Source organism: Protopterus annectens, chromosome 9.part0 (assembly GCF_019279795.1).
Source record: "Protopterus annectens isolate FY-2018-M chromosome 9.part0, PAN1.0, whole genome shotgun sequence".
Classification (NCBI taxonomy): Eukaryota; Metazoa; Chordata; order Ceratodontiformes; family Protopteridae; genus Protopterus; species Protopterus annectens.
The window spans coordinates 632506345-632518815 of record NC_056743.1 but is presented as its reverse complement, the minus strand read 5'-3'; positions in this window follow the sequence as shown (position 1 = coordinate 632518815).

Below are 12471 nucleotides of genomic sequence, written 5' to 3'. Positions count from 1 at the left end.
ACAGGACAATGTAACATCACTGTGAATATCCCGTGTAATTACACACTTCTTTACTAGTTTTTAGATACTGTCCTTCATGTGCAGTGCATTAGTATGAGGGACATTGGCATGTTACATGCTATACACTTTCACTGTTGTAAACCACTGGATCATCACTCAAATTCCCCTGCAACCTCATGTTGGGATGATTGCACACTTGTATTGTCCTATACTTGCACTATATGCATTAACAAGACAAGTATGCTAGTCATACACAGAACAGTGCAATGCAGAATGTCAGTGACAGATTACGTGGGAATATGTTAATTGATCTTGTAACACATTTGCAAGTATAAACACTGTAAAGCAGGCATATGTTAAATGACTGTATTAACTAAAATCAACATGAAATTAACATCATTCTGAAATCAAGCTAACCCATTGATAAAGCTCATACAAACATACTGATTTTCTTTTTTTTTATTACTCTTTGAATTCAGCACTGAGTAGCTGAAGTGCAATCCTGATGGCAAAGTATTAGTGCATGTATAATAATATCCTGAAGTTTGAAGTTAGAATTGGAATTAGCAGTACTCGATGTTGCTCTATGCCACTTTCTGAGCAAAGTTCAGCACAAGACAGGCTTCATAACAGGGAGCAGGCACATTACAATAGCAGCAGGATAATGATGTGCAGTGGAAAGGTGCAGAAAATATTTACAGCCAGAGGAGTCAGACAATACACTCTGATACATTTTTTTCATCCATCTGGATTTGAACCATTAGAGCATTCCAAGAAAAACATTTATACCTGTGTATTATCTAAGCACATGACGTAGGAAGTGATACTTCTGACAGTTCACATTTGACAACAGACCTCAGCAAACATGAATGTATGTATTCATCTTCATTACCCTATCTGTATCTGTACATACAACTCTACAGCTTGTTGAAATGTATATTTAACTATATATATATATATATATATATGGATCTACCTTACTAGACGACACGTAAAAAAACAGCGAAACGACTTCACCGGCACGAAGAAGATAGCAGTTCACAACATGACACCCCTTACACTCGACACATCATACCAACAAACAAAAAAAAATCCCCCATCCAACACACAACACAACACACACAAGCAATCCAAAAAACTAACAAACCAACACTAACCCATACATACACAACTATCTACCCCCCCTACCTCCCCCCTACTAGTCCCATTGCCATCACACTATCACCTCACCTAACTAACTCACTTTAACCCTAACTCACTTATCCTACCGCCAACACCCTACCCCTACCCCAACATTGCACACTTACTCCATTCCTGACCCTCCCTAACCCCCCCACTAACCCTAACCTCTAACGTCAACCCACTACCCCCACCTTACCGACAGCACCCCACATACGCCTACTCTAACCTAACTCACTTATCCCACCCTACCCTAACTCTTAACCCCAACTCACTTACCTTACTACTGCCCTCTACACGTCACTCAACATCACTCACTTACCCTAACGTCCCATCGCACGTCCATTACTACCGCGATCCTTACACATCCTTTCCCCATCGCGTCCTTCTCTATCGCTCTCCATCGGATCGTCTTCTTTTTTGATCTTCTTGTCGATAGTCCTGGTATCGCTTATCTATATTTTTCATCGTATATATATATATATATATATATATATATATATGTGTGTGTGTGTGTGTGTGTGTGTGTGTGTGTGTGTGTGTGTGTGTGTGTCGATAGATAGATGCTGTGGTGGTGGTGCTGCGGTAGCGTTGTCGCCTCACAGTTAGACGTTGCACGTTCGATTCTCAGTAAGGCGTCTTCTGTGTGTCGACATGCGTAAATGGGCATTCCTTTGTTGAAGATTGTGCGTTAGGCCCAGCAAGCCAGCACGTAAAAATCTACTGCCAATCATTAGAAGACTGGAGTTCCACTGTGGCGACCCCTAACCAGGAAAAGCCAAAAGACACAAACAAACAATGTCGATAGATAGATATATGGGTCCTCTTTACATGGTTGACATTTCACAATGTCGACATTCATATGGCCAAGACCATATGATTGACATTTGAAATGTCAGCCATGGGGAACTGGCATCTCTGTACAATGCAGAATGGAAAAATTTCCATTTCCGCATTGTAGTGCGATCTCAGAGTTGGTATATTAAAGTTATGGGGGGGTGGGCGGAGCCCCCCACGGGGGAGGTGCAGGGTGCAGAGCCCCCCCCCCCGCTAGCATTGTTAAAGTTATTTATTTTTTTTTGTCTGCTTGTATGCTCGACATTTCAAATGTCAATCATATGGTCTCGGCCATATGGATTTCAGCATTGTGAAATGTCAATCATGTCAAGTAGACATATACATATATATATATATATATATATATATATATATATATATATATATATATATATATATATACACATACAGAGCTAAGCTCAACATTGTCAAACACAACAGAGTAATGCACCTGAAAGCAATACATTTCACAAGCTGTTGCCATACACTGTGTACTTCCATTAAGCCTTATTTGCATTTGTTGCCCAAAGCACAACGCAAATTCAAAGGTGGAAGAATAATGATGCAAAAGAGAGAAAATATACTGACAGGGTGAGATGGAGGAAGGGACAAAGCAGCTTATGACAGAAGAAGGATAATGTGGGCTCATGATAATATGTAGCCAACAGGTAGAAATTAAATAGTGTGCAAAAACAGTCAGAAAAACATAGATAATGACTGGATTAGAGCCCTTAAAACTAGTCAAAAAAGTATATCTATACACGTGAGCATTATCTTATCATGTCATAAAGGAATTATTACTTCATAACATTTAAATAACGCAGTAGAAGCACTGTGACAACTTACCAAAGCAGAAGGGAGAATAAATAAAGATAGAGACAGATGGACAGAGGAATACTGTAGCAACAATATGTTTTGTGGGACATGAAGGAACATCTGCATGGTGTTGTACTCGTCCTTATCAAACCACCATTAAGCTGTCATGCTCTGTACAATAAAATCTTTGCTATAGAGAGAAATAAGGGGTAGGAGAGTGCTACAAATGTGAAAACATAAGCAGGATAAGGCAGGCTAAATAATATTCCCTGTTGGTGCTGCAATGTTCTAGCAAACGTATTGCTGCACTATTTAAACGGTATGTTAATGAAATGTTGCACATGTTGAGAAATACTGATGTTTACAATTAAATATATGAAAATAATATGAAATATCATGAATTAATAAATTGACCTACAGCTGAAATCAAACACATAACACAATACAAAAATATCAGTCTACAAAAAGGGTAGTTATCTCAGAAAGCTGGATAGGAATTCCAACTTAATTTCATCCAGCAGCCTTAGTACTGTTTCATACTGCTGCATTTACTTTGTATTCTGACAGCACATCATATTTAAGCACATTTTTGAGAAAATAATCAGACCATTGCAGATTAAACTGAAATCATCAGCTTTTGCAATAAGAAGTCAAACAGCATTCTCTGTCATTTAGCATTTTTGTATTATGCCAACCTCCACACAAATGCAGAGGACATAAAATTAAAGCTTTTCCATGGGCCATTTCTGGCCATGTGTGTTGCATGCAAATCTATTTTTTGACCAGATTAAATGTGTGAAAAACAGGTGGATAGAACAGTGGTGATAATAGGGTTGGTAAGCAGTTGGTAGGACACAGACAAATAATACCATAGCTATCCATTTCTTGACAACTTAAATGTATAATTGTATACACACAATTTCATGATTTTAGAGAGTCAACACACCAGTGATGAGTGACAACAACAGAATAACGTTGTATGGTCAGTTGTACCAAATCAAGTTTGTACGATGAAACACAGGTGAAGTGGAAAGCTATGTGTGGGACGTTTTTTTTTGTGGGACAGGCACCCATTTTTATTATTTTTAAGGAGATAAGGAATAACAGGGTCAGGAAGATAGGATAAGTTAGGAAGTGTACATAGACATATAGGACATACAAGACAGATAAGGATGTTGATGGAGACAAAATATTGGGAAACACCATAACTGGGGATAGGTACAGCACATCAAGGTGTGCCCATATCCAGCTGGAGAACAGTGAGAAGCCAGTCCTCACCCTCTGAACTATCTGAGTCAGCGTCAGATATGACATCTTTGCAATCCAATACAGGAACTTTTCAAACCTGCCAATATGTGCACTGAGGGCCCCTCTCCATGATATCCTCCACCAGGCCTGTCAGCTCCTCCCAGGTGACAAAATCACCACTTCCACTTGAACTTCTCCTGGGGGGTACTGCTACACCAGTAGCTGAGGCAGAGCTATCTGACACAGTTGAAGCAGGTAGGGCAGGGTTGTGCAGGCAACACTGACAGGTTATGAACCTGAAGTGCTGGGTGTCTGTGCTGCCATCTGTGGAGGTATGGTAAATAGAGCTGCAGTGATCAGTCTACCTCTCTGTGGAGTTAATCATTTATTTTTCAGCAGGAAGGTATGCAAACAGAAAAATGTTAATAGGTTCATAGGTGTGTACTAGGCAAGTCTATATCACGTTGTCGAATCGGGAAAATAGCAAATGGCTACAATATCGAGAATGCAATTCATCGAAATGTGTTTTGTGGGGTTGCGGTAGAGTGGGGATTGGAATATTTGCCCTTTCCTCACTGTAGTGTGATCTCGGAGTTCGTATATATAATTTGTGGGGGTGGGGGGTGCAGCCCCCCACAAGAACGACTTTGATGAATGACATTTTCGATATTGTAGCCATTCGCTATTTTCTTGATTCAACAACGTGATATAGACCCATACTAGGCCAACAGCCCTGTAGCCTTTACAAACCTAGCCAATAGACGTGCCCTGGCATCATGCCACCGTTATTTCCCAGTACCTCTATCAGGTAGAGCCACTGGATTGATCTCTGGGGTCAACTTTCTATTTCCCATGCCCTCATCAAGATTTCTCTTGAAAAGGGCCAGTGAGATGCTTTGCTTGACATGTATGGGAAGTCTATTCCATAACATGGGCAGTCTCTGGGTTATGAACCTGTCCCTCCAGCATGTTCTGTTGATTGTGGTAGTGAGGTTGAGGTCAATGGAGCATGTGGTGTGTAGGGATTGGGATTTCTTTAGGTTCATAGGTGTTTTCTAGGCTAAAGGACCTGGAACCTTTACAAGCCTAGCCCATAGAACTGCCCTGGCATCGTGCTGCCCAATGTTAGTTCCCAGTGCCTCTTATCAAGTAGAGCCACTGGAGTGATCCCCTGGGTGAATTTTCTATTTCCCATCCACTCATCAAGATTTTCCTTGAAGAGGGCCAGTGAGGTGCTCAACTTGACATTTATGCGAAGTCTATTCCATAGCATGGGCAGTCTCTGGGTTATGAACAGGATCCTACCCATTGTTTGTGTTCTTAAGGAAATGACTGTTCCTTCATGTCAAGTTTTACCACCATTGATGTGTAGTGATTATGTGGTTATAAAGGTTAAACTGTTGCAACATAATTCTGCCAAACTGAAATCTAAACCAATGCACAAAAGTTTAATAAGATTATATGGAAGCAAAACAGTCACTATGTAAAACTAAAAAAAAATGAAAAGACCAATGGTTAGACCACAGCTGAAGATAAAAATGGAATAATCCACGTCAGGAAATAAATCACTTGCAGCTTCACGGTAGTGCCCTTTATAAAACCAAAAGTTGTAACTGAGATGTAGTAGTCAAGGTAGGAAACGGTTCACTTGCAGTTTCACACCACTTTATTAAACAAGAGTAAGCGCTTTCACGATCTAAATCAGCTGATTGCTTCTTCAGACTCATAAAAACAGTTAAAACATTGGTATTTAAAATATGGTTCAACCAATGAAAACACATATAGAACTATGACATAGACTATTTAAAATTGCATACATCAGTACATTAATTTGCCTTATATTCTACATAAGATGAAATAAAATATATATATAACAGACATATTTTATGTAATAATCCATATTACTTAATGTTTTAGTGGTCTGGATTTTACAAAAGGTTTTAAGGAAACAGCATTGTTCAATCCAGGAGACCTATCTGCCTGAAGTAGTAAAACCCATCTTTGTTCTGCTTCCTCTACCTTATTCCTTATATCACCTCCCATCTTACTTTTATTTATTATTTCTAAAACCATGAAATTAAAAATATGTTTCCTATCTTCTTCTTCCACATGTTTTGCTAAAGCACTTGTGTCTTTTTTATTTCTTATATCTCTAAGGTGTTCAAGGATACGTTCCTTTAGACACCTATTGGTTTTGCCTATATAAAAGGCATGACAGACAGTGCAGAAGCTGAAATAAACCAAATTTTGTGTTCTGCAGTCAGCATAAAAATCTATATCAATTATAAATCCTAGTGTAGGATGTTTATATGTAGATTTATTATATAAATAGTCACATGCTGTACAATTTCTGCAAGGAAAAGTTCCCTGCCTGTCAGATAGGATCATTCTTTCATTGTTTCTGGATTTATAACAGAGTTGCCTTTTTAAGGACCTCTTATTTCTAAAAGAAAAGCTGGGTCTATCTTCTAACAATTCTCTCAAGTCAGGATCCGACAATAAAACATTCCAATTCTTCTCAAAAATATTACAGAACCCTCTGATGTCACTTGAATAAGTTATAGGGAATCTAACTTTAAAATCATGACCTTCCTTGCTTTTAACATCTTCTATAGTATTTGAGAAGAGCGGTTTACATCTCACATCCCTATTTTCAATGGTATATTTAAAGCTTTCATTTATGTCTTTCTTACTATAACCTCTGTTTAAGAAGTCTTTCTCTAATATAGCCATTGTCTTCACAAAGCCTTCATCTGTATTATGTAAGCGGCTTATTCTCATATATTGTCCTTTCACTACATTTTTGTGTACAAATGTTGGATGCATACTAGTCTTATGTAAGATACTATTTCTCCATGTAGATTTTCTATACATCCCTGTTGTAAGTTCATCTAACACTGTCTTCTTAACCAAAACATCTAGGAACTCAATAGAGTCCCTGGAATGTTGACTAGTGAATCTTAAAAATTCAGTGGTGTTATGTAAGTACTCCACCATCTCTTGCAACTCTTCACTAGTACCATCCCATAACAGGAAGAATTCATCTACAAAACGTATATACCAAACAATTTTGCCAGCATATTTATTGCTAGCACTTAATACATGATCTTTTTCCTATGCAGCCAATGCTAAGTTGGTGTAGCTGTTAGCACAAGCCGTGCCCATTGCTACATGCTGAAAAAACTGCAGAAGGAATGTAACAAGTTTTGAAAGAGTATTTATTTGGATGCCAAAAAAAATGTTTAACGTCAGAGTCCAGGCACACAATATCAGGAGGATATATTTCCATGAGAACAAAATTTTTGATTAAGGTGAAAGGCAAAAATATAAGAAATGGAAAAAGGGTCAAACTATAACTTTGAAAACCGAAGTAAGTAAGCTGAACAGACAAATTAATCATAGTGTAAGATGAGATCAAGAAAAAAAATGAAGAAAAATTTTATAACGATATTGAGTATAACAGAAAACCATTTTATAGATATATAAGATGTAGTAGGACTAAAGATGTATTGATGCACTATGTGTAGATTTCAAAATGTATTCACAGACATAGTAGATTATAGATAGGTTAATAAAGTCTTATGCAAAGCACTTTGGCTCCATAAAGACGATGATCAATTGCCCTAATAACATCTCCAAGCAAGTTCAGATACTGAAATCAACTCAGACTATATCGAAAAAGAACTACACACACTCGACCCAAGCAAAGCACGGGGAGGAGACAGAATTAGCAATAATGACCTGAAAAAAACATCAGCATAAACTTACAGTAGTATTATATATGTTATCCACTAGGTCATTTAAAGATGAGAAGCTTCATCAGGATTGGAGATATGCAATTGTTAAACTTATCTTTAGGGGAAATCGGAGTGGGACAAACCCAGTGTAACACAGACTGATACATTTACTTTCGTGTTGTGGAAAATAATGGAGGTTTATTTTGGATAAATTATTCGCAAATTTGGAAAAGTAGTGACTAGTATCCATATATTAACATGTATATGTTGAAAATGGGTCCCTTTACATGGTCGACTTTTCAGAAAGTCGACTTTCATATGGACAAAAATTTCCTTCTTCCACACTGTAGTGCGATCTCGGAGTTGGTATATTTAAGTTACTGGGGATGTGGGGTGCGGAACCCCCCATGGGGGGTGCAGGGGGGCTTGCACCCCTGACAGAGTTGAAAGGTAAGTGTTTGGTGTGTGTTTTGTGTTTATTTTACATGGTCGGCTTTTCAAAAGTCAATCATATGGTCTCAGCCATATGAAAGTCGACTTTCTGAAAAGTTGACCATGTAAAGTTGACCCGTTGAAAATAGATCTATAAACACCTGTAACATGATTTTCTATAACAATATAATAACATCTATAAATACAATATTGTGCTGTGATGGAATGTATATAGGCTTAATTTCAGCATTTGATAGGGTTATATGCAAAACAGTATATACAATAAATTAGAACAACTAGGTATTGATGTACTCCTGATAAAATGGATAGCTGCATTACAAATAGGACATGGCTACTATCATACAGCAATTACATAGGTGAAATTCTAGGTTAAAGTCAGGGTGAACCACAGGATTCGGTCCTAGTGATATACTTGTTTAGGTTGTATCTTTCAGGTATATCTTTTCATCTGGGGTGTTCTACAATCTGTATACAGATGACTTGAAAATGGGTTTATGCAGCTAAATAAACAATGATCATATGAGTAATTAACCTCTCAAAATGCATTTCCATAATCAAAACAGTTTTTTTATTTAGCTGTGCTGACATTATGATATTTTATAAGTGCTAAGGATTTATTATTTGATCTTTGGTAGTCTAAAAGTTCATTTAACCTTGTCCTCAGCAAATCTCACTTTGAAGGGTGCACGTTAAACAAATCTGTAACTGTGCATAGTAGAACATAAACACAGATGTGATAAAGAGTAAATCAGATTGGTTTACAGTGCACTAATATTAGGTAATCTCACAACTGATAACATTGTCACTTACTTAAGAAGTGTAGCATCTAATATCCCTGCTCAGTCCGCATAAGCAAGATTCTTAATTTTGAACATTTAAAGGCACCAGTTTCAGACACATAAAACACTAACCGGATCCAAAATCAAGTCATATACCAAATATTAATGTTCTCTACTAAAAGAGAGCTGATCCTTACTCTATTGCAAAGAAAATGCATTTAATATGGACTTGTTAAGAAAATATGCCAAAGATTTCTCCAGTCTACCTGATTTTTTATTAATATCCTACCCTGAAACTGGCAAGTGCCGACAGAGATGCCCTAATAAATAAAATATGAGATTTCCATATGGGCGAGGTTATGTTGACTTTGAAATGTCATATTAGAAAAATTAAAAAAAGTCTAGAATTATATAGATGTAGGGTGAGAAAGCTTATGGGAGTAAACAAGGATGGTTTATCTTCTTTAAGTATGAAAAATAATCATGTTATTCATTTGCTAAGGAGAAAAGCATATCAGAATAGCCCAGGAACACTGGTTAAGCAATTTGTTCAGATACTCACAGTTAATGCCTGAGCTGCAGAAAAAGGTCTAAAACTGCTAAGAAGCTAATGTGGAATACAAACAATGCCAGTGTGTGACAAACAGTCAAAATGTGGAACTCCCTATTTTAGCACTGAGCGAAAAGTGTACCTTGGCCATAGCTATGGTACTTATATAAGTATTTAATAATGTCTACATACACAAACACACACACACACACACACACACACACACACACACACACACATATATATATATATATATATATATATATATATATATATATATACGGGTTCATATGAAAAGAATGACAGCTTACTATATCGACACCAAAACATCGACAATGAAAAGACCGACAACTGAAACCACCGACAGTTCAGAAGCACAACACCTCATACACTCCACGCCATAACAACAACAATTAACAAACTAAACAAACCCCCACACCAAACACCACACAGACAACACAAGCAAACCAAAACCCTAACAAACCAGCACTAAACCATACATACACACCTATCGACAACCCTAACCCAAACCCTAACCCTAAGGTCCATCACTATCGCACACTCACCTGACCCGCGCCTTAACCCTAACTCACTTAACCCACCCCTAACCCAAAAGATATCTCTACTACACACTTACTTGACCCGAGCCCTAACCCTAACTCACTTAAGCCACCCCATCCCCACAGACCGTCACAATCGCACACTTACCTTACTCGCACCCTGACGTCCGTCACTACCGCATACATACACATCCTTTCCCCATTCTGCTTACCTCCGTGTCACTATTGTGCTTCGTCGGTCTTCTCGTTGTCGATCTTTTCATTTCGATATTCCAAGCATCGGTGAAACAAGCGTTCGTTCATTTCATATGAACCCATATATACATATATATATAGAGACATATATCTAGCCATATATGTATATATAGGGAAACACTTTATAATCTTGAAATACTGAAATGTCAAATTTCAGTATATCGAGACTATAAAATCGAAGTCTGAAAATAGCGAAAGTACATAATCATGAATTTGAATATCTCAAATTCACAGTTATGGCTTTACGCTATGTAATGTCTGGGATTGTATGTGGATGGTGTTCAGTGCCATGTGTGGATTTAGGTGTTATGTCAGGTAAGTGAGTGTTTTGTAAGAGTTTTGGGTGGGAGTTTGAGTGTATGTGAGTGTGCTGATATGTGTGATGTGTGTGTGAGGGACTGTAGAATGTGTGTATGTGTGTGTGTGTGTGTGTGTGTGTGTGTGTGTGTGTGTGTGTGTGTGTGTGTGTGTGTGTGTGTGTGTGCGTGTGTGTGCATGTGTGTGTATGTGTGTGTTTGCTTTTGTTTACTGTTTGAGTGATCTCGGAGTTAGTATATATAAGTAGGGGGGTGTGGGGGTGCAGCCCCCCACATGGGGGGGTGCATGGAGGCTTGCCACCCTGCTTATTTGTGTTGTAGGTTTGTGGATGTCTGTTGTTTTGTTTGTTTATGTTGTGATGTGGGTGTTGTGGTATATGTGTGGTCTGGTATGTGCCGTGTTTTAGGTGTTTTGAATTTCATGGTTTTAGGTTTCACAGTTTTGGTGTTTCGGTGTTGTGTGGATTCGATTTCATGGTCACGAAAAACTGAAATTCGAGATTTCAATATTTCAAAATTATGAAGTGAATCCATATATAGATATAGATATGTATTTCTCTATCTCTCTTTCTCAATCTCACTATAGATATGTATATATATATATACACACACACACACACACACACACACACACACACACACACACACACACACACACACACACACACTGCTACACTGAAATCTAAGCCAATGTACAGAAGATTAGTAACAGCCTGTATGGACACAAAACAATCACTGTGTAAAACTAACTGGAATTATCCATTGACAGGAAATATGGCAGAAGGGACATGGCAACTTTTGAAAGGGAAATTGAATGCAAAAAAAAAAAAGAAAAAATGTAATATCAGGATCAAAGCAAACAAGGACAGCAGTATATATTTCCATAGAAACAAGATACTCAAGATGAGAAACAAAAAATATATAATAAATGGAAATGGGGGCAAGCTAAAGTTTTGAAAACTGAAATAAATAAACTTGACAGTCAAATGAAACACTTTTTGAGACAAAATCAAGAAAGAAAAATGAGAAAAATGTAGGTACATAATCTAAAGGAAAATGTTTCATAAAGTCTAGTTGAAGTAAAAACATACAGAGCTAAACTCTGTACATATTTTAAAGCTTTTTATCATGCACAACAGATTGCAAATTTATTTATAAAAATCTTATGGAAAACATTTTGGTTGCACAATGGGAAATAGTACTAGTCACGTAACTTCAGTTACTTAAAATTAAATTGAATTATGTTGAAAATGTATAAGGTAGAGCAGACCCCAATAAATTACAGGGAAAAGACAGAATAAGTAACAAGACCTGGAAAACTTTATTGTGAAATTACAGTACCATTACACGTTATTCACTTGGTGATTTAAATATGGCGACTTTTGTCAAGATTGGAAACATGAGCTGATTAAATGCTTCAATAAGGGGAATGGGAATAGGGCTAACCCAAAGTTGATAACAGTTCACTTTGTTAAATTACATAATGCCGACATACTGAACTGGTGTGTGCCATTTGTTGAAAATGTGTGTTTTACTGATTGCTGGAAGTGTGCTTTACTGACTGCTGGAAATGTCAGTTTTGTGAACATCAACATTTCTGTGTGGTATGTGAGGTTTGCTTGCATGTAGGTAAGTGGAGTTGTTAACTAATGTTGAAAAGTTTGATTTGCTGCAAACGTTTTGATATAAGCAGTAGGAGTTTATGTGCAAGTGTTTTGCATGTTAGGGTTAGTGTAAGGG